The 23,662-nt window shown below is 45.6% G+C and overlaps 1 protein-coding gene across 3 annotated transcripts in view; it reads right to left on the bottom strand.

The window, feature by feature from the left end:
- Nucleotides 1–23,662, bottom strand: part of slc25a16 (solute carrier family 25 member 16) — a 386,688-nt gene that overhangs the window by 64,758 nt on the left and 298,268 nt on the right. The window lies entirely within an intron of this gene.

Raw genomic sequence — 23,662 nt, 5'->3', positions numbered from 1 at the left:
GAACGTAGCGTGGCCGATTAAAGAGGAACGTAGCGAGGCCGATTAAACAGGAACGTAGCGAGGCCGATTAAAGAGTAACGTAGCGAGGCCGATTAAAGGGGAACGTGGCGAGGCCGATTAAAGAGGAACGTAGCGAGGCCGATTAAACAGGAACGTAGCGAGGCCGATTAAAGAGGAACGAAGCGAGGCCGATTAAAAAGGAACGTAGCGAGGCCGATTAAAGAGTAACGTAGTGAGGCCGGTTAAAGAGGAACGAAGCGAGGCTGATTAAAGAGGAACGTAGCGAGGCCGATTAAAAAGGAACGTAGCGAGGCCGATTAAAAAGGAACGTAGCAAGGCCGGTTAAAGAGGAACGTAGCGAGGCCGATTAAAGAGGGACGTAGCGAGGCCGATTAAAAAGGCACGTAGCGAGGCCGGTTAAAGAGGGACGTAGCGAGGCCGATTAAAGAGGGACGTAGCGAGGCCGATTAAAGAGGGACGCAGCGAGGCCGATTAAAGAGGAACGTAGCGAGGCCGATTAAAGAGGAACACAGTGAGGCCGATTAAAGAGGAACGTAGTGAGGCCGATTAAAGAGGAACACAGTGAGGCCGATTAAAGAGGAACGTAGTGAGGCCGATTAAAGAGGAACACAGTGAGGCCGATTAAAGAGGAACGTAGCGAAGCCGATTAAAGAGGAACGTAGCGAGGCCGATTAAAGAAGAACACGGTGAGGCCGATTAAAGAGGAACGTAGCGAGGCCGATTAAAGAGGAACACAGTGAGGCCGATTAAAGAGGAACGTAGCGAGGCCGGTTAAAGAGGAACGTAGTGAGGCCGATTGAAGAGGAACGTAGCGAGGCCGATTAAAGAGGAACGTAGTGAGGCCGATTAAAGAGGAATGTAGCGAGGCCGGTTAAAGAGGAACGTAGTGAGGCCGATTAAAGCGGAACGTGGCGAGGCCGATTAAAGAGGAACACAGTGAGGCCGATTAAAGAGGAACGTAGCAAGGCCGATTAAAGAAGAACGTAGATAGGCCGATTAAAGAGGAACGTAGCGAGGCCGGTTAAAGAGGAACGTGGCAAGGCCGATTAAAGAGGAACACGGTGAGGCCGATTAAAGAGGAACGTAGCGAGGCCGATTAAAGAGGAACGTAGCGAGGCCGATTAAAGAGGAACGTAGCGAGGCCGATTAAAGAGGAACGAAGGGAGGCCGATTAAAGAGGAAAGTAGCGAGGCCGATTAAAGAGGAACGTAGCGAGGCCGATTAAAGAGGAACGTAGCGAGGCCGGTTAAAGAGGAACGTAGTGAGGCCGATTGAAGAGGAACACGGTGAGGCCGATTAAAGAGGAATGTAGCGAAGCCGATTAAAGAGGAACGTAGTGAGGCCGGTTAAAGAGGAACGTAGTGAGGCCGATTGAAGAGGAACGTAGCGAGGCCGATTAAAGAGGAACGTAGTGAGGCCGGTTAAAGAGGAACGTAGTGAGGCCGGTTAAAGAGGAACGTAGTGAGGCCGATTAAAGCGGAACGTGGCGAGGCCGATTAAAGAGGAACACAGTGAGGCCGATTAAAGAGGAACGTAGCAAGGCCGATTAAAGAAGAACGTAGTGAGGCCGATTAAAGAGGAACGTAGCGAGGCCGATTAAAGAGGAACACGGTGAGGCCGATTAAAGAGGAACGTAGCGAGGCCGATTAAAGAGGAACGTAGCGAGGCCGGTTAAAGAGGAACGTGGCAAGGCCGATTAAAGAAGAACGTAGATAGGCCGATTAAAGAGGAACGTAGCGAGGCCGATTAAAGAGGAACACAGTGAGGCCGATTAAAGAGGAACGTAGCAAGGCCGATTAAAGAAGAACGTAGATAGGCCGATTAAAGAGGAACGTAGCGAGGCCGATTAAAGAGGAACACGGTGAGGCCGATTAAAGAGGAACGTAGCGAGGCCGATTAAAGAGGAACGTAGCGAGGCCGATTAAAGAGGAACGTAGCGAGGCCGATTAAAGAGGAACGAAGGGAGGCCGGTTAAAGAGGAACGTAGCGAGGCCGATTAAAGAGGAACACAGTGAGGCCGATTAAAGAGGAACGTAGCAAGGCCGATTAAAGAAGAACGTAGATAGGCCGATTAAAGAGGAACGTAGCGAGGCCGATTAAAGAGGAACACGGTGAGGCCGATTAAAGAGGAACGTAGCGAGGCCGATTAAAGAGGAACGTAGCGAGGCCGATTAAAGAGGAACGTAGCGAGGCCGATTAAAGAGGAACGTAGCGAGGCCGATTAAAGAGGAACGTAGCGAGGCCGATTAAAGAGGAACGTAGCGAGGCCGATTAAAGAGGAACGAAGGGAGGCCGGTTAAAGAGGAACCTAGCGAGGCCGGTTAAAGAGGAACGTAGCGAGGCCGATTAAAGAGGAACGTAGCGAGGCCGATTAAAGAGGAACGTAGCGAGGCCGGTTAAAGAGGAACGTAGCGAGGCCGATTAAAGAGGAACGTAGCGAGGCCGGTTAAAGAGGAACACAGTGAGGCCGATTAAAGAGGAACGTAGCGAGGCCGATTAAAGAGGAACGTAGCGAGGCCGGTTAAAGAGGAACATAGTGAGGCCGATTAAAGAGGAACGTAGCGAGGCCGATTAAAGAGGAACGTAGCGAGGCCGGTTAAAGAGGAACATAGTGAGGCCGATTAAAGAGGAACGTAGCGAGGCCGATTAAAGAGGAACGTAGCGAGGCCGATTAAAGAGGAACGTAGCGAGGCCGATTAAAGAGGAACGTAGCGAGGCCGATTAAAGAGGAACGTAGCGAGGCCGATTAAAGAGGAACGTAGCGAGGCCGATTAAAGAGGAACGTAGCGAGGCCGATTAAAGAGGAACGTAGCGAGGCCGATTAAAGAGGAACGTGGCGAGGCCGATTAAAGAGGAAAGTAGCGAGGCCGATTAAAGAGGAACGTAGCGAGGCCGATTAAAGAGGAACGTAGCGAGGCCGATTAAAGAGGAACGTAGCGAGGCCGATTAAAGAGGAACGTAGCGAGGCCGATTAAAGAGGAACGTAGCGAGGCCGATTAAAGAGGAACGAAGGGAGGCAGGTTAAAGAGGAACACGGTGAGGCCGATTAAAGAGGAACGTAGCGAGGCCGATTAAAGAGGAACGTAGCGAGGCCGATTAAAGAGGAACATAGTGAGGCCGATTAAAGAGGAACGTAGCGAGGCCGATTAAAGAGGAACGTAGCGAGGCCGATTAAAGAGGAACGTAGCGAGGCCGATTAAAGAGGAACATAGTGAGGCCGATTAAAGAGGAACACGGTGAGGCCGATTAAAGAGGAACGTAGCGAGGCCGATTAAAGAGGAACATAGTGAGGCCGATTAAAGAGGAACACGGTGAGGCCGATTAAAGAGGAACACGGTGAGGCCGATTAAAGAGGAACGTAGCGAGGCCGATTAAAGAGGGACGTAGCGAGGCCGATTAAAGAGGAATGTAGTGAGGCCGATTAAAGAGGAACGTAGCGAGGCCGATTAAAGAGGAACATAGTGAGGCCGATTAAAGAGGAACACGGTGAGGCCGATTAAAGAGGAACGTAGCGAGGCCGATTAAAGAGGGACGTAGCGAGGCCGATTAAAGAGGAATGTAGTGAGGCCGATTAAAGAGGAACGTAGTGAGGCCGATTAAAGAGGGACGTAGCGAGGCCGATTAAAGAGGAACACGGTGAGGCCGATTAAAGAGGAACGTAGCGAGGCCGATTAAAGAGGAATGTAGCGAGGCCGATTAAAGAGGAACACGGTGAGGCCGATTAAAGAGGAACGTAGTGAGGCCGATTAAAGAGGAACGTAGTGAGGTCGATTAAAGAGGAACGTAGTGAGGCCGGTTAAAGAGGAACGTAGCGAGGCCGATTAAAGAGGAACGTAGTGAGGCCGGTTAAAGAGGAACGTGGCGAGGCCGATTAAAGAGGAACGTAGCGAGGCCGATTAAAGTGGAACGTGGTGAGGCCGATTAAAGAGGAACGTAGTGAGGCCGATTAAAGAGGGACGTAGTGAGGCCGATTACAGAGGAACGTAGCGAGGCCGATTAAAGAGGAACGTAGTGAGGCCGATTAAAGAGGAACGTAGCGAGGCCGATTAAAGAGGAACGTAGCGAGGCCGATTAAAGAGGAACACGGTGAGGCCGATTAAAGAGGAACGTAGTGAGGCCGATTAAAGAGGAACGTAGCGAGGCCGATTAAAGAGGAACACAATGAGGCCGATTAAAGAGGAACGTAGCCAGACTGCTTAAAGAGGAATGTAGCGAGGCTGGTTAAAGAGGAATGTTGCGAGGCCGGTTAAAGTGGAATGTCGCGAGGCCGATTGAAGAGGAACGTGGCGAGGCCGATTAAAGAGGAACGTAGAGAGGCCGATTAAAGAGGAACGTAGCGAGGCCGATTAAAGAGGAACGTAGTGAGGTCGATTAAAGAGGAACGTAGTGAGGCCGGTTAAAGAGGAACGTAGCGAGGCCGATTAAAGAGGAACGTAGTGAGGCCGGTTAAAGAGGAACGTGGCGAGGCCGATTAAAGAGGAACGTAGCGAGGCCGATTAAAGTGGAACGTGGTGAGGCCGATTAAAGAGGAACGTAGTGAGGCCGATTAAAGAGGGACGTAGTGAGGCCGATTACAGAGGAACGTAGCGAGGCCGATTAAAGAGGAACGTAGTGAGGCCGATTAAAGAGGAACGTAGCGAGGCCGATTAAAGAGGAACGTAGCGAGGCCGATTAAAGAGGAACACGGTGAGGCCGATTAAAGAGGAACGTAGTGAGGCCGATTAAAGAGGAACGTAGCGAGGCCGATTAAAGAGGAACACAATGAGGCCGATTAAAGAGGAACGTAGCCAGACTGCTTAAAGAGGAATGTAGCGAGGCTGGTTAAAGAGGAATGTTGCGAGGCCGGTTAAAGTGGAATGTCGCGAGGCTGGTTAAAGTGGAATGTCGCGAGGCTGGTTAAAGAGGAACGTAGTGAGGTCGGCCCAAAGAGGAATGTAGCGAGGCTGGTTAAAGAGGAACGTAGTGAGGTCGGCCCAAAGAGGAATGTAGCGAGGCTGGTTAAAGAGGAACGTAGTGAGGTCGGCCCAAAGAGGAATGTAGCGAGGCTGGTTAAAGAGGAACGTAGTGAGGTCGGCCCAAAGAGGAATGTAGCGAGGCCAGTTAAAGAGGAACATGGCGAGGCCGAAGTTGGCTTTGCTATCGTCCAGTATCGTATTGAAACTTGAGAACTTTCCCAAAGGTATCGATGGCCGCCTGATGGCACTAAGATTGCCACTCGCTGGGAAATATCATGCCACTATCATTAGTGCCTCTGTACCAACTATAACCAATTCAGTCAAGATCAAAAACAAGTTTTATGAAGATCTAGGCCAGGCTATCACTGGGGTATCTAAGAATGATAAACTCATCATCCTGGGAGACTTCAACACTTGTGTCGGGTCAGACCATCAAACCTGACGGGGCACCATTAGCAAACATGGCGTTGGAAATTACAACAGCAACGGCCTTCTGCTCTTAAGGAAATGCGCTGAGTACAGCCTGGTTATCACCAACACCATCTTAAGGAAATATGCTGAGTACAGCCTGATCATCACCAACACCATCTTAAGGAAATACGCTGAGTACAGCCTGAACATCACCAACACCATCTTAAGGAAATACGCTGAGTACAGCCTGATCATCACCAACACCATCTTAAGGAAATACGCTGAGTACAGCCTGATCATCACCAACACCATCTTAAGGAAATATGCTGAGTACAGCCTGATCATCACCAACACCATCTTAAGGAAATACGCTGAGGACAGCCTGATCATCACCAACACCATCTTAAGGAAATGCGCTGAGTACAGCCTGATCATCACCAACACCATCTTAAGGAAATACGCTGAGTACAGCCTGATCATCACCAACACCATCTTAAGGAAATACGCTGAGTACAGCCTGATCATCACCAACACCATCTTAAGGAAATATGCTGAGTACAGCCTGATCATCACCAACACCATCTTAAGGAAATACGCTGAGTACAGCCTGATCATCACCAACACCATCTTAAGGAAATATGCTGAGTACAGCCTGATCATCACCAACACCATCTTAAGGAAATACGCTGAGTACAGCCTGATCATCACCAACACCATCTTAAGGAAATATGCTGAGTACAGCCTGATCATCACCAACACCATCTTAAGGAAATATGCTGAGTACAGCCTGATCATCACCAACACCATCTTAAGGAAATACGCTGAGTACAGCCTGATCATCACCAACACCATCTTAAGGAAATACGCTGAGTACAGCCTGATCATCACCAACACCATCTTAAGGAAATACGCTGAGTACAGCCTGATCATCACCAACACCATCTTAAGGAAATATGCTGAGTACAGCCTGATCATCACCAACACCATCTTAAGGAAATACGCTGAGTACAGCCTGATCATCACCAACACCATCTTAAGGAAATACGCTGAGTACAGCCTGATCATCACCAACACCATCTTAAGGAAATATGCTGAGTACAGCCTGATCATCACCAACACCATCTTAAGGAAATACGCTGAGTACAGCCTGATCATCACCAACACCATCTTAAGGAAATACGCTGAGTACAGCCTGATCATCACCAACACCATCTTAAGGAAATATGCTGAGTACAGCCTGATCATCACCAACACCCTTCTTCCAGCTCACAAACAAGAATACGACATCTTGGATGCACCCTTGTTCCAAATACTGGCATCTGATTGATTATATCTTAGTCAGGAAAAAGGACATCAATGTTGTCAAGACCATCAAAGCAATGAGAAGCACTGAATGTGGGACAGACCATCACCTCATTCACACAAAACTCAACATTCACATTAAACTTAAAACAAAAGCAATATACTGCAGATGCTAGAAATCTGAAATAAAAACAGAAAATGCTGGAAACACTCATCAAGTCAGGCAGCATCTGTGGAGAAAGAAACAGAGTTGACGTTTCAGGTCGAAGACCTTTCGTCAGAACTGGAAGATGTTAGAGATTTAACAGTTTTTAAGCAAGTACAGAGCCAGGGAAAAGGGAAGAGGAAGGAGAGGGGGGGAAATAACAAAACAGAAGGTCTGTGGGCAAGGGTGATTAAATAACAAAAGAGATGATGGTGCAAGGCAAGGAGGGTGGGAATGGGATCCCTTGCCCTGAATCATCATCAACCAAGAAAAAGCAAGATTATGACAACATTGTAAACAAGTCCAGGCCAAACTAAGGATTACGTGTAGTACACCTGATGGAGCAAAGGAGCAGATGAATTGGAATCCTATGTCGACCAGAATGACAGAAAGAGCTTCTGTAGTATACTTAAGACAGTATATGGCCCACAATCAAGCGGCTCCACCCCTGGTATGAGCTCCGATGAAACCACTCTTCTCATTGACAAAAACCAGATCAGGAAAAGGTGGGCTGATCATTTCCAAAACCTTCTCAGCAAGAAATCAGCTCCCAGTGGTGAGGCCATCGATCAGCTGCCTCACTGTGCTCTCAGTGGTGAGGCCATCGATCAGCTGCCTCACTGTGCTCTCAGTGATATCCTTGCTGAAGAATCTACTATATCAGAGACTGCAATGATGACCCGGCTGATCTCCAATGGGAAGGCACCTGATTCTGATGCTGAGATATCCCAGCTAAGATATACAAAGCCAGTCAAACTTAGTGAGATGCTTTGACGAACTATTTCAATCTATGTGGCACTCAGGAAAGATCCCCCAGGAGTACAAAGATGATTCAATTGTCATCTCTAAAAGGAAAAGGGAAATTGTTTTATCTGTGATAATTATTGGTCAATCTCTTTACTGATCATTGCTGGAAAGATCCTTCTAAGAGTGATGCCCAATCACTTTATTCAACACATTGCTGAATACATTCTACCAAACAAATCAATGTGGGTTCAGAAGGGAAGAGGCACAACTGATATGACCTTCGTAGTAAGACAGCTCGAAGAAAAATGTAGAGAGCAAAATGTAGACCTCTGCTGTGTCCCTGTTGACCTGACAAAAGCATTCGATGTTGTCAGTACAGAAGGTCTCTGGAAAATCCTCTCCAAGTTTTTTTATTCACTCTTGAGATGTGGGTGTCGCTGTCAAATCCAGCATTTGTTGCCCATCACTAGTTGCCCATTTGATTCAACCGAGGAGTTTGTTAGGCCACTTCAGAGGGCAGTCAATCCCGTTGATGTGGGACTGGAGTCACATATAGACCACATAAAGACGGCAGGTATCCTTCCCTAAAGGACAACAGTGAACCAGTTGGGTTTTTAGACAATCCAACAGCTTTATGGACACTTTTTTTTCAATGATACCCGCTTTTTTTATTTGCAGATTTATTTTTAACTAAATTAAAATACACAAACTGCGGCAGTGGGATTTGAACACACATTAGGGTTAGGGTTAGGGTTAGTTCGCTGGATTATTAGTCCAGGTCTCTAGATGCTGTACCCTATGAAGTTTGGGTGTCCAGACAAATTCATTGAAATGAACAAACAATTCCATGATGACTTGAGTGATGGAAGATGGGGACAATTCCATCTCCTTGCCTGTTATAAACAGTGTTAAACAAGGATGTGTCCTTGCACCATCACTCTTCAGAGTTTTATTTGCTCCTTCCCATGGCTTTCAATAATCTCGAAATCAGAGTCAAGATCAGATTCAGGATGGATGGGCAGCTCTTCAACCTTCGAAGAATACAAGCTAAAACAAAAGTGCTGGAAGAACTGGTTGGTGAACTCCTACTTGAACGTGTTGTCGCCTCCCAAATTCGTGTCCACCTTTCCTGCAACTTCATGTTTGAATCCCTCCAATCAGGTTTCTGTCCTTGCCACGTACTGAAACGGCCCTTATCAAAGTCACAAATGTCATCCTATGTGACTGTGACGATGGTAAACTATCCCTCCTCATCCTTCTCCACCTGTCTGCAGCCTTTGACATGGTTGACCACACCATCCTCCTCCAACGCCTCTCCTCCGTCGACCAGCTGGGTGGGACTGCGCTCACCTGGTTTCATTCCTATCTATCAAGTCACAGCCAAAGAATCTCCTGCAATGGCTTCTCTTCCTGTTCCCCCACCGTTATCTCTGGAGTCCCCCAAGGATCTATCCTTGGCCCCCTCCTATTTCTCACCTATGTGCTGTCCCTCGGTGACATCATCCGAAAACACAACGTCAGGTTCCACATGTTAGCTATGACACTCAGCTCTACCTTACCGTCACCTCTCTCGACCCCTCCACTGTCTCTCATTCGTCACATTGCTTGTCCAACATCCAGCAACTAAATATTGGGAAGATCAAAGCCACAAACTCCGTTCCCTAGTCACCAATTCCATCCCTCTCCATGGCCACTGTCTGAGGCTGAACCAAACCATTCACAACCTCTGTGTCCTATCTGACCCTGAGATGAGCTTCCAACCACATATCCGCTCCATCACCAAGACCGCCCACTTCCACCTCTGTAACATCACCTGTCTCTGCTGAAACCCTCATCCATGCCTTTGTTACCTCCAGACTCAACAATTCCAATGCTCTGCTGGCCAGCCTCCCATCTTTCACCCTCCATAAACTTGAGTTCATCCAAAACTATCCTTACTCGCACTAAGTCCCGTTCACCCATCACCCCTGTGCTCGCTGACCTACATTGGCTCCCGGCCCGGGAACGTCTCGATTTTAAAATTATGATCCTTGTTTTAAAAATCCCTCCATGGCCTCGCCCCCTCCCTATCTCTGTAACCTCCTCCAGCCCTACAACCCTCCGAGATCTCTGCTCCCCTCCAATTCTTGCCTCTTGCGCATCCCCTATTTTAATCGCTCCACCATTGGTGGCCGTGCTTTCACTGCCAAGGCCCTAAGCTCTGGAATTCCCTCCCCAAACCTCTCCGCCTCTCTACCTCTCTCTCCTCCTTTAAGACGCTCCTTAAAACCTACCTCTTTGACCAAGCTTTTGGTCACCTGTCCTAATATCTCCTTATGTGTCTCGGTGCCAAATTTTGTTTGACAACAGTCCTGTGAAGCGCCTTGGGACACTTTACTACGTTTAAGGTGCTATATAGATGCAAGTTGTTGCTGTTGTTGATGACTCTGCTCTTGTGGCCCATTCCCAAGATGATAGGCAAACAATCAGGAACCACCTTGCAAAAGCTTGCCTGCAATTTGGCATGACTATGAACCTTAAAAACAGGGTGGTACTCTTCCAACCAGCCCCAGGCAAGGATTATACTCTACCTATCAACAATCGCAGGGAACACGCGCATCAGGCTGTGGACAGATTCATCCACCTGGGCACCACCCTATCTAAAGAAGTCCACATCCATACAGAAGCATCCTGCAGAATCGCGAAAGCCAACATAGATTTTGGCAAAGTCCTTGAGCAAAGATGGAACAAGAGAGGCATCAGCCTGCAGACCACGCTCACTTGGACAAAATATGTACGTCACATTAAGAAACTGAATCACTTTCACCTCAGCTGCCTGAGACAACTAATGAAAATCAGATAGTAAGACAAGATCCTTGACACCAAATTTCTTAAAAAACTGACTTGCTAAGCCGTAGGCATGGATAGAATGGTCAGGTTATGCAAGATAATCCAGCAATTAATGAGAATGGATAACACTGCAATACCTGGTATATTCCTGAGAATGGATAACACTGTAATAACTGGTATATTCCTGAGAATGGATAACACTGCAATACCTGGTATATTCCTGAGAATGGATAACACTGTAATACCTGGTATATTCCTGAGAATGGATAACACTGCAATACCTGGTATATTACTGAGAATGGATAACACTGTAATACCTGGTATATTACTGAGAATGGATAACACTGCAATACCTGGTATATTACTGAGAATGGATAACACTGTAATACCTGGTATATTACTGAGAATGGATAACACTGCAATACCTGGTATATTACTGAGAATGGATAACACTGCAATACCTGGTATATTACTGAGAATGGATAACACTGCAATACCTGGTATATTCCTGAGAATGGATAACACTGCAATACCTGGTATATTACTGAGAATGGATAACACTGCAATACCTGGTATATTCCTGAGAATGGATAACACTGCAATACCTGGTATATTACTGAGAATGGATAACACTGTAATACCTGGTATATTACTGAGAATGGGTAACACTGCAATACCTGGTATATTACTGAGAATGGATAACACTGTAATACCTGGTATATTACTGAGAATGGGTAACACTGCAATACCTGGTATATTCCTGAGAATGGATAACACTGTAATACCTGGTATATTACTGAGAATGGGTAACACTGCAATACCTGGTATATTACTGAGAATGGATAACACTGTAATACCTGGTATATTACTGAGAATGGATAACACTGTAATACCTGGTATATTACTGAGAATGGGTAACACTGCAATACCTGGTATATTCCTGAGAATGGATAACACTGCAATACCTGGTATATTACTGAGAATGGGTAACACTGCAATACCTGGTATATTCCTGAGAATGGATAACACTGCAATACCTGGTATATTACTGAGAATGGGTAACACTGCAATACCTGGTATATTACTGAGAATGGATAACACTGTAATACCTGGTATATTACTGAGAATGGGTAACACTGCAATACCTGGTATATTACTGAGAATGGATAACACTGTAATACCTGGTATATTACTGAGAATGGATAACACTGCAATACCTGGTATATTACTGAGAATGGATAACACTGCAATACCTGGTATATTACTGAGAATGGATAACACTGCAATACCTGGTATATTCCTGAGAATGGATAACACTGCAATACCTGGTATATTCCTGAGAATGGATAACACTGTAATACCTGGTATATTCCTGAGAATGGATAACACTGCAATACCTGGTATATTACTGAGAATGGATAACACTGTAATACCTGGTATATTCCTGAGAATGGATAACACTGCAATACCTGGTATATTCCTGAGAATGGGTAACACTGCAATACCTGGTATATTACTGAGAATGGATAACACTGTTATACCTGGTATATTACTGAGAATGGATAACACTGCAATACCTGGTATATTACTGAGAATGGATAACACTGCAATACCTGGTATATTACTGAGAATGGGTAACACTGTAATACCTGGTATATTACTGAGAATGGATAACACTGTAATACCTGGTATATTACTGAGAATGGATAACACTGTAATACCTGGTATATTACTGAGAATGGGTAACACTGCAATACCTGGTATATTACTGAGAATGGATAACACTGTAATACCTGGTATATTACTGAGAATGGATAACACTGTAATACCTGGTATATTACTGAGAATGGGTAACACTGCAATACCTGGTATATTACTGAGAATGGATAACACTGTAATACCTGGTATATTACTGAGAATGGATAACACTGTAATACCTGGTGTGTTACTGAGAATGGATAACACTGCAATACCTGGTATATTCCTGAGAATGGATAACACTGTAATACCTGGTATATTACTGAGAATGGATAACACTGTAATACCTGGTGTGTTACTGAGAATGGATAACACTGCAATACCTGGTGTGTTACGGAGAATGGGTAACACTGTAATACCTGGTGTGTTACGGAGAATGGGTAACACTGTAATACCTGGTATATTACTGAGAATGGGTAACACTGTAATACCTGGTATATTACTGAGAATGGATAACACTGCAATACCTGGTGTGTTACGGAGAATGGATAACACTGTAATACCTGGTGTGTTACGGAGAATGGGTAACACTGTAATACCTGGTGTGTTACTGAGAATGGATAACACTGTAATACCTGGTGTGTTACGGAGAATGGGTAACACTGCAATACCTGGTGTGTTACGGAGAATGGGTAACACTGTAATACCTGGTGTGTTACGGAGAATGGATAACACTGTAATACCTGGTGTGTTACGGAGAATGGGTAACACTGTAATACCTGGTGTGTTACGGAGAATGGGTAACACTGTAATACCTGGTGTGTTACTGAGAATGGATAACACTGCAATACCTGGTGTGTTACGGAGAATGGATCACACTGCAATACCTGGTGTGTTACGGAGAATGGGTAACACTGCAATACCTGGTGTGTTACGGAGAATGGGTAACACTGCAATACCTGGTGTGTTACGGAGAATGGGTAACACTGTAATACCTGGTGTGTTACGGAGAATGGATCACACCTGTGTAACTAAAGCATTATACAGGCTTTTCTGCTGAACAAGGCCTTCTGTTCTCTGTTGTTAGCATCAACAGGCTTTTCGTAATCTCCTGCATTACGGGACTGGATCAGATCATTCGTTTGACCACTCAAACCCCTACAGAGTTATTGTTATCAGGGGTCCTCAGGGATGGGTCAGTGTCTAACAGCCATGTAGCAGGGTGGACTCTAGGACTGCAGGAGAGAAACTTAGAGGTCCGGCATGTCTGCACTCTTTTGTACTTGGCGGCTGGGCTGTTGCTATCTGGAAAGCCACGAGTGCGGTATAATCATCCCTGAGCCCGGCGAAGGACCCTTTATCCCGGCTCCTATAGAAGGTGCTACGCATGTTTTTGTGGATGGATCTAAACCTCACTCCAGGAGGATCGATAGCGGGGTTTGGGATTGAAAAGTCAGTACAGTTAAAGGGAGATCGCTCTCTCCAACAGGCAGAGCTGGCAGCAGTGGTTTATCCATTACAGATATTGGAGCTTCAGCGTCCTCTCACTATATTCTCCAACAGTCACTTTACCTCTTTGTCTTTAACTGACTACCTACCGATTTGGAATAAACGGGGATTTACCTCTATGGACGGTAAGACATCGCCTTCAGGGCTGATCCTGTGGATTCTGGCAGAGGCTGAGAGGAGACAACAGCCCTTGGGGGTGGTAAAAGTCCGAGCCCATTCTAAAAACCGCCCCTGGGCCAGCGAGAACGGCAAGGCAGATCGGCTAGCCAAGACGCTTGAGCAGTGTGGGAACTACCAGCCTTGCAGGGCCAAATAAATAAGGTTCAGAGAGATGGGCAGGGTCAGGACCCTTGGGTTAAATCAGTTCAGGTGGCCATCAAAGGTAAGGACGCATGGCCCAAAGATGCCTTTAACAGAAGGGACAATTTCACAGTTCAGAATAACTTATTGTTTTATCAGGGTAAATGGGTAGCCCCACAGTCACTTGATGATGAGATGCTCTATTGGGCCCACACCTCTAGTGGGCACCAGAAGGGTGGCAACCTGGTCCAAAGACTAATGCAGCAGATGTGCTGACCTTGTATGGATCAGACCGTGAATACCATCATTAATGACTGTCTCACGTGCACCCAGTATGACACTGGCGCAGAGTTAAAATGCCTCCTAGTCATGTCCCAGCATCGGTGAACTGTGGAGAAATTTGCAGATTGGTTACATACTTGTAGAAGCTCTTAGAATCTGTTTTTATATTTCTTACTTATTTACTCTCATATTCAGTTTTCTCCCTCTTTATCAATTTCTTGGACATTGTTTGCTGGTTTCTAAAACCCTCCCAATCCTCAGGCTTCCTACTCTTCTTGGCAACATTATAAGCCTCTTCTTTTAATCTAATACTATCCTTAACTTCTTTAGTTAGCCACGGATGGATCACTTTTCCTGTGGAGTTTTTATTCCTCAAAGGAATGTTGAGAATTATGAATTATTTCTTTAAATGTTTACCATTGCTTATTTACTGTCATATCTTCTAATCGAATTACCCAATCGACCTTTGCCAACTCACCCCTCATAACTACGTAATTGGCTTTGTTTAAATTTAAGATTCTAGTTTTGGACTTAACTACATCACTCTCAAACTCAATGTGAAATTCTATTACATTATGATCACTCTAAACCAGAGGATCCTTAACTATAAGATTACTAATTAATCCTGTCTCACTACAAATGCAGATGGAATTCAATGTAGACAAATGTGAGGTCATCCACTTTGGATCAAAAAAGGATAGAACAGGGTACTTTCTAAATGGTAAAAAGTTAAAAACAGTAGATGTCCAAAGGGACCCAGGGGTACAGGTACATAGATCACTGAAGTGTCATGAACAGGTGCAGAAAATAATCAATAAGGCTAATGGAATGCTGGCCTTTATATCTAGAGGACTGGAGTACAAGGGGGCAGAAGTTATGCTGCAGCTATACAAAACCCTGGTTAGACCGCATCTGGAGTACTGTGAGCAGTTCTGGGCACCGCACCTTCGGAAGGACATATTGGCCTTGGAGGGAGTGCAGCGTAGGTTTACTAGAATGATACCCGGACTTCAAGGGTTAAGTTATGAGGAGAGATTATACTCTTCTCTAGAGTTTAGAAGGTTAAGGGGTGATCTGATCGAAGTTTATAAGATATTAAGAGGAACGGATAGGGTGGATAGAGAGAAACTATTTCCGCTGGTTGGGGATTCTAGGAGTCGGGGGCACAGTCTAAAAATTAGAGCCAGACCTTTCAGGAGTGAGATTAGAAAACATTTCTACACACAAAGGGTGGTAGAAGTTTGGAACTCTCTTCCGCAAACGGCAATTGATACGAGCTCAATTGCTAAATTTAAATCTGAGATAGATAGCTTTTTAGCAACCAAAGGTATTAAGGGATATGGGCCAAAGGCAAGTATATGGAGTTAGATCACAGATCAGCCATGATCTTATCAAATGGCGGAGCAGGCACGAGAAGCTGAATGGCCTACTCCTGTTCCTATGTTCCTTCCTATGTACACAATATTAGGTCTAAAACAGCCTGTTCCATCGGCTTCCTCGACATATTGTTGTTCTAAGAAACTGTCTCAAACTCATTCCATGAAATCGTCCTACACACTACTTTTGCCAATTTGATTTGCCCAATCTATATGAAGATTAAAGTCCTCCACAATTATTGCATTACCCTTGTTATATGCTCCTCTAATTTCCTGATTTATACTCTGTCCAACACTATAACGTCCATTAGGGGGCCTTTGAACTACTCCCACCAGTGTTTTCTGCCCCTTGTTATTTCTTAGCTCCACCTAAGCTTAAAAGAGGTGGCTGCCAAGATAGTGGATGCATTGGTTTTGATCTTCCAGAATTCCCTAGATTCTATAACGGTCCCAGTAGATTGGAAGGTAGCAAATGTAACCCCACTATTCAAGAAAGGAGGGAGTGAAGGGATTCGCAAAATTTCACATGTCCACCCCCCCACCGAAGATTTTATTGGAGTTATTAAAGAAACCCTGGTGTGACTGTTTTAAAAAAATCCAGGGTCTCTCAAAATGGCTGCGGTCAGACACATGGCCTAAAAGCCTGCTGGATTCTCCAACAACTTGGCAGGCTTCGTGTTTCAGACAGGTTTCTTTAAACAATGCAGTTGCATTCAAGCCCTGAGGCAAGCCATCAACATGGCCGGCCTACACATCAAAATTCGAGCAGGAGAAATCCCAGGACAAAAGATAGACCATCAAGGAACATTCGGAACAATGGTAAAGCAGTTATGGAACAGATCAGTACAGGAACCGGCCATTATGTAAATGGGCCAGAGATTGGGACCCCTTTTGTCTTACGTTTTCAGCTCAAATCGGACAATGGAATAACCCATTATAGGGAGACTATAACTGGGGCTTCCCAGTATCTCTCTCTCTCTTCTGTCTTCGCCTGGTGGCCGGGGTCCTGCTGCTTGCTAGCAACCAAGAAGGAAGGCCATCCAGTAAACCTCGCAAACACATGTCGACGGCAGCAGCAGGAGGCCAGGCCTTTTCATCTGTTTCACCGGTGAGCATTAATTTTCTGGCCGCCACAAGACAACCTATCTGGGTATAAGGGTGGGGGGTTAAAGGGATATTGCTAAAATTGTGATTTTAGAATTTTCCCTCGATGTGTCCGTTTCTTCCACCCTGTTAAGTGTAAGACTGTATTACATCCATAGCGATTTCTTTATCTTCTGTATAATACTGTTCACCTTGTAGTTTTTAGTTTTCTTATTAATAAACATTGGTTTTCCTTGTACCAATCCACTGGTCTGTTCGCCTGTCTTTGTTACCGCTCGATAAGTCCTCAGCTCAGAATCAGGAAGGGGTAAGCGATTCGCAACCGCACAGCGGGCAGGGCAGCTCAGGAAAATCATAACTGGCTGACCTATTATAAGCCCGAGAAACAGTAAAAACCCCTTACAGGAGAGAGAAAACAACTATAGGCCAGTTCGCCTGACATCAGTAGTAGAGAAAATGCTGGAATTATTATTACGCATGAGTACTTTGCATCTGTCTTTACCAAGGAAGAAGATGCTGCCAAAGTCACAGTGAAAGAAGAGGTAGTTAAGATACTGGATGGGCTAAAAATTGATAAAGAGGAGATGTTAGAAAGGCTAGCTCCACTTAAAGTAGATAAGTCACCGGGTCTGGATGGGTGCATCCTAGGTTACTGAAGAAAGTAAGGGTGGAAATTGCAGAGGTACTGGCCATAATCTTCCAATCATCCTTAGATAAGGACTGGAGAATTACAAATGTTACACCCTTGTTCAAAAAACGGTGTAAGGATAAACCCGGCAACTACAGGCCAGTCAGTTTAACCTTGGTGGTGGGGAAACTTCTGGAAACAATAATCCGGGACAAAATTAACAATCACTTGGACAAATGTGGATTAATTAAGTAAAGCAAGCATGGATTTGTTAAAGGCAAATCGTGTTTAACTAACTTGATTGAGTTTTTCGATGAGGTAACAGAGAGGGTTGATGAGGGCAATGAAGTTGATGTGATGTATATGGACTTCCAAAAGGCGTTTGATAAAGTGTCACATAATAGGCTTGTCATCAAAGTTGAAGCCGATGGAATAAAATTGGCTAAATGACAGGAAACAGAGTAGTGGTGAACGGTTGTTTTTCGGACTGAGGGGAGCTGTCACAATGGTGTTCCTCAGGCGTTGGTACTCGGGCCACTGTTTCTCTTGACATATATTAATGACTTGGACTTGGTTATAGAGGGCACAATTTCAAAATCTGCAGAAGACACAAAACTTGGAAGTGTGGTGAACAGTGAACAAAGAAGTTATAATGAACCTTTATAAAAAAAACTGGTTTGGCCACAGCTGGAGTATTGTGTCCAATTCTGGGCACCACACTTAGGAAAGATGTGAAGGCCTTAGAGAGGGTGCAGAAGAGACTAACTGGAATGGTTCCAGGGATGAGGGACTTCAGTCACGTGGATAGACTGGAGAAGCTGGGGTTGTTTGCCTTAGAGCAGAGAAGGTTGAGGGGAGATTTGATGGAGGTATTCAAAATCATGAAGGGTCTGGGCAGAGTAGATAGAGAGAAACTGTTCCCATTGGCGGAAGGGTCAAGAACCAGAGGACATAGAATTACGGTGATTGGCAAAAGAACCAAAGGTGACATGAGAAAAAACTTTCTTACACAGCGAGTGGTTGTGATTTGGAATGGGTAGAGAATTCCAGAGATTGATTGATGAGGAGAGATTGAGTGGAATGGGCCCACATTCTCTGGAGTTTCGAAGTATGAGAGGTGATCTCATTGAAATTTCCCCTGGCTGGAGAGTCTAGAACTAGGGGGCATAGTCACAGGATAAGGGGTCGGCCATTTAGGATCATTATGAGGTAAAATTTCTTCACTCAGAGGGTTGTGAATCTCTGGAATTCTCTACCCCAGACGGCTGTGGATGCTCAGTCGTTGAAAATAATCAAGGCTAAGATCGACAGATTTTTGGACACTAAGGAAATCAAGGGATATGGAGATAGGGCGGGAAAGTGGAGTTGAGGTAGAATAGAATCAAAGAAAGTTATGGCACAGGACTTTCAGAAGGAGGCCATTCGGCCCATCGTGTCCTTCCCAGCTGAAAAAGAGCTATCCAGCTTAATCCTACTTTCAAGCACTTGGTCCGTAGCCCTGTTGGTTACAGCACTTCAAGTGCACATCCAAGTAATTTTAAATGAGTTGAGGGTTTCTGCCTCTACTACCCTTTCATACAGTGAGTTCCAGACTCCCACCACCCTCTGGGTGAAAAAGTTTCTCCTCACCTCCCCTCTAATCCTTTAATCAATTACTTTAAATACTTTAAATATGCCCCCTGGTCACTGACCCCTCTGCTAAGGGAAATAGGTCCTCCCTATCCACTCTATCTAGGCCCCTCATAATATTGTACACCTCAATTAAATCTCTCCTCAACCTCCTCTGTTCCAAAGAAAACAACCTCAGCTATCCAATCTTTTCTCATAACTAAAATTCTCCAGCTCTGGCAACATCCTCATAAATCTCCTCTGTACCCTCTCTAGTGCAATCACATCTTTCCTGTAATGTGGTGACCAGGACTGTAACAGTACTCAAGCTGTGGCCGAAACAATGTTTTATACAGTTCGAGCATAACCTCCCTGCTTTTACATTCTATGCCTCAGCTAATAAAGGAAAGTATCCCGTATCTACCTGTCCTGCTACCTTCAGTGATCTGTGGACATGCACTCCAAGCTCCCTTTGTTGCTCTGTACCTCTCAGTATCCTTCCATTTATTGTGTATTCCCTTGCCTTGTTTGCTCTCCCCAAATGCATTACCTCACACTTCTCTGGATTGAATTCCATTTGCCACTTTTCTGCCCACCTGACCAGTCCGATGATATCTTCCTGCAGTCCACAGCTTTCCTCCTCACTATCAACTACACGGCCAATTTTTGTATCAAGCCCCCCACATTCAAGTCCAAATCATTAATATACACCACAAAAATAAGGGATCTAATACTGAGTCCTGCAGAAACCCACTGGAAACAGCCTTCCAGTCGCAAAAACACCCGTCGACCATTACCCTTTGCTTCCTGCCACTGAGCCAATTTTTGGATCCAACTTGCCACTTTCCCTTGAATCCCATGGGGCTTTTTTGACCAGTCTGCCATGTGGGACCTTGTCAAAAGCCCCTTGCTAAAATCCATGTAGACTACATCAAACGCACTACCCTCATCGACCCTCGTTGTTACCTCCTCAAAAAATTCAATCAAGTTGGTCAGACACGACCTTCCCTTAACAAATCCATTCTGACTGTCCTTGATTAACTCGTGCCTTTCACTAAATGACGATTTATGCTCTCCTTCAGAATTGATTCCAATAATTTACCTACCACTGTGGTTAGACTGACTGGCCTGTAATTACTCGGTCTATCCCTTTCTCCCTTTTTAAACAATGATGCAACGTTAGCAGTCCTCCAATCCTCCAGCACCACGCCTACAGTCAGGGAGGATTGGGAAATGATGGTCAGAGCCTCTGCTATTTCCTCCCTGGCTTCTCTTAACAGCCTGGGATACATTTCATCCAGGCATGTCGATTTATCTACTTTCAAAGGTGCTAAACCCCTTAATACTTCCTCTCTCACTATGTTTATCCCATCCAATATTTCACACTCCTCCTCCTTAACTACAATCTCTGCATCGTCCCCCTCTTTTGTGAAGACAGATGCAAAGTATTCATTAAGAACCGTACCCACATCTTCCACCTCCACACATAGTTTACCTTTTTGGTCTCGAATAGGCCCGACTCTTTCCTTAGTTATCCTCTTGCTCTTCATGTATTTCTAAAACATCTTTGGGGTTTTCCTTAATTTTACTTGCCAGTATTTTTCATGCTCTCTCTTTGTTTTCCAAATTTCCTTTTTAACTTCACCCCTGCACTTTCTATACTCCTCTAGACTTTCTGCAGTATTGAGTTCTCGGTGTCTGACATAAGCTTCCCTTTTTTGCCTTATCTTACCCTGTATGCTCCTTGACATCCAGGGGACTCTAGATTTGGCAGCCCCTCCCTTTTTCCTTGTGGGAACATGTTTACCCTGAACCCTTGATTCACCCCTTTGAATGTCTCCCACTGCTCTGACACTGATTTACTGATTTACCTTCAAGTAGCTGAATCCAGTTTACTTTTGCTAAATCACCTCTCAGTTTAGTAAAACTGATCTTTCCCCAGTTGACAACTTTAACTCCTGCTCTGTCTTTGTCCTTTTCCATAACTATGCTAAAACTAACTGTATTATGATCACTGCCCCTCTTCATTTCCTAGAACTAAATCCAGAACTGCCCCCCGTCTCGGTGGGCTTGCTACATACTGGCTAAAAAAATTCTCCTGTATGCAATTTAAGAATTCTGCACCCTCTATACCTTTTACACTGATTTTATCCCAGTTAATATTCGGGCAGTTAGAATCCCCTACTATTACTGCCCTATTGTTTTTGCACTTCTCAGAAATTTGCCGACATATTTGCTCCTCTATCTCCCTCTGACTGTTTGGGGGTCTATAGTACACTCCCAGAAGTGTAACTGCCCATTTTTTGTTCTTTAGCTCAACCCATAAGGCCTCATTTGATGCTCGTTCTAAAATATCATCCCTCCTCACAACTGTAATTGTTTCCTTTACTAAAATTGCCACGACCGCTCCTTTTTTATCTCCCTCTCTATTGCGTCAGAAAACTCTGTAACCAGGGACGATGACTGTCAGTCCTGCCCCACTTTTTTTTTATTATTCGTTCATGGGATGTGAGTGTCACTGGTGAGGCCGGCATTTATTGCCCATCGCTAATTGCCCTTGAGAAGGTGGTGGTGAGCTGCCTTCTTGAACCGCTGCAGTCCGTGTGGTGACGGTTCTCCCACAGTGCTGCTCGGAAGGGAGTTCCAGGATTTTGACCCAGCGACGATGAAGGAACGGCGATATATTTTCAAGTCGGGATGGTGTGTGACTTGGAGGGGAATGTGCAGGTGGTGTTGTTCCCATGTGCCTGCTGCCCTTGTCCTTCTAGGTGGTAGAGGTCGCGGGTTTGGGAGGTGCTGTGGAAGAAGCCTTGGCGAGTTGCTGCAGTGCATCTTGTGGATGGTACACACTGCAGCCACAGTGCGCCGGTGGTGGTCCTGGTGGAACCCAAACTGAGCATCGGTGAGCAGGTTATTGGTGAGTAAGTGCCGCTTGATAGCACTGTCGACGACACCTTCCATCACTTTGCTGATGATTGAGAGTAGACTGATGGGGCGGTAATTGGCCGGATTGGATTTGTCCTGCTTTTTGTGGACAGGACATACCTGGGCAATTTTCCACATTGTCGGGTAGATGCCAGTGTTGTAGCTGTACCGGAACAGCTTGGCTAGAGGCGCAGCTAGTTCTGGAGCACAAGGCTTCAGCATTACAGCTGGGATGTTGTCGGGGCCCATAGCCTTTGCTGCATCCAGTGCACTCAACCGTTTCTTGATATCACGTGGAGTGAATTGAATTGGCTGAAGACTGGCTTCTGTGATGGTGGGGATATCGGGAGGAGGCCGAGATGGATCATCCACTCGGCACTTCTGGCTGAAGATGGTTGCAAACGCTTCAGCCTTGTCTTTTGCACTCACGTGCTGGACTCCGCCATCATTGAGGGTGGGGCTGTTTACAGAGCATCCTCCTCCCGTTAGTTGTTTAATTGTCCACCACCATTCACGACTGGATGTGGCAGGACTGCAGAGCTTTGATCTGATCCGTTGGTTGTGGAATCGCTTAGCTCTGTCCATAGCATTTTGCTTCTGCTGTTTAGCATGCATGTAGTCCTGAGTTGTAGCTTCACCAGGTTGGCACCTCATTTTTAGGTACGCCTGGTGCTGCTCCTGGCATGCTCTTCTACGCTCCTCATTGAACCAGGGTTGATCCCCTAGCTTGTTGGTAATGGTAGAGTGAGGAATATGCCGGGCCATGAGGTTACAGATTGTGCTGGAATACAATTCTGCTGCTGCTGATGGCCCACAGTGCCTCATGGATGCCCAGTTTTGAGCTGCTCGATCCGTTCTGAATCTATCCCATTTAATACGGTGATAGGGCCACACAACATGTTGGATGAACACAAGAACATAAGAAATAGGAGCAGGAGTAGGCCAATCGGCCCCTCGAGCCTGCTCCGCCATTCAATAAGATCATGGCTGATCTGATCCCAACCACAAATCTAAAGAACACAAGAAGTCGGAGCAGGACCCGGCCACTCAGCCCCTGGGCCCTCTCCGCCACCCACAGGGCATTGACCGATCCGAACTCAGCTTCATGTCCAATTTCGTGCCCGCTTCCCATAACCCCTAATTCCCTTTACTTCTAGAAAACTGTCTATTTCTGTTTTAAATTTATCTAATGATGTAGCTTCCACAGCTTCCTGGGGCAGCAAATTCCACAGACCTACTACCCTCTGAGTGAAGAAGTTTCTCCTCATCTCAGTTTTGAAAGAGCAGCCCCTTATTCTAAGATTATGCCCCCTAGTTCTAGTTTCACCCATCCTTGGGAACATCCTTACCGCATCCACCCGATCAAGCCCCTTCACAATCTTATGTGTTTCAATAAGATCGCCTCTCATTCTTCTGAACTCCAATGAGTAGAGTCCCAATCTACTCAACCTCTCCTCGTATGTCCACCCCCTCATCCCCGGGATTAACCGAGTGAACCTTCTTTGTACTGCCTCGAGAGCAAGTATGTCTTTTCTTAAGTGTGGAGACCAAAACTGTGTGCAGTATTCCAGGTGCGGATGGTGTCCTCAGTGCGAAGTCGGGACTTCATCTCCACAAGGACTGTGCGGTGGTCACTCCTACCAATACTGTCATGGACAGATACACTTGCGACAGGTAGACTGGTGAGGACGAGGTCAAGGTCAAGTAAGTTTTTGCCTCGTGTTGGTTCGCTCACCACCTGCCGCAGGCCCAGTCTGGCAGC

This window comes from Heptranchias perlo, chromosome 21 (genome assembly GCF_035084215.1).
Source record: "Heptranchias perlo isolate sHepPer1 chromosome 21, sHepPer1.hap1, whole genome shotgun sequence".
Lineage (NCBI taxonomy): Eukaryota > Metazoa > Chordata > Chondrichthyes > Hexanchiformes > Hexanchidae > Heptranchias > Heptranchias perlo.
Note: the sequence above shows the minus strand (reverse complement) of the source record. Positions and strands in the feature narration are given on the sequence as shown.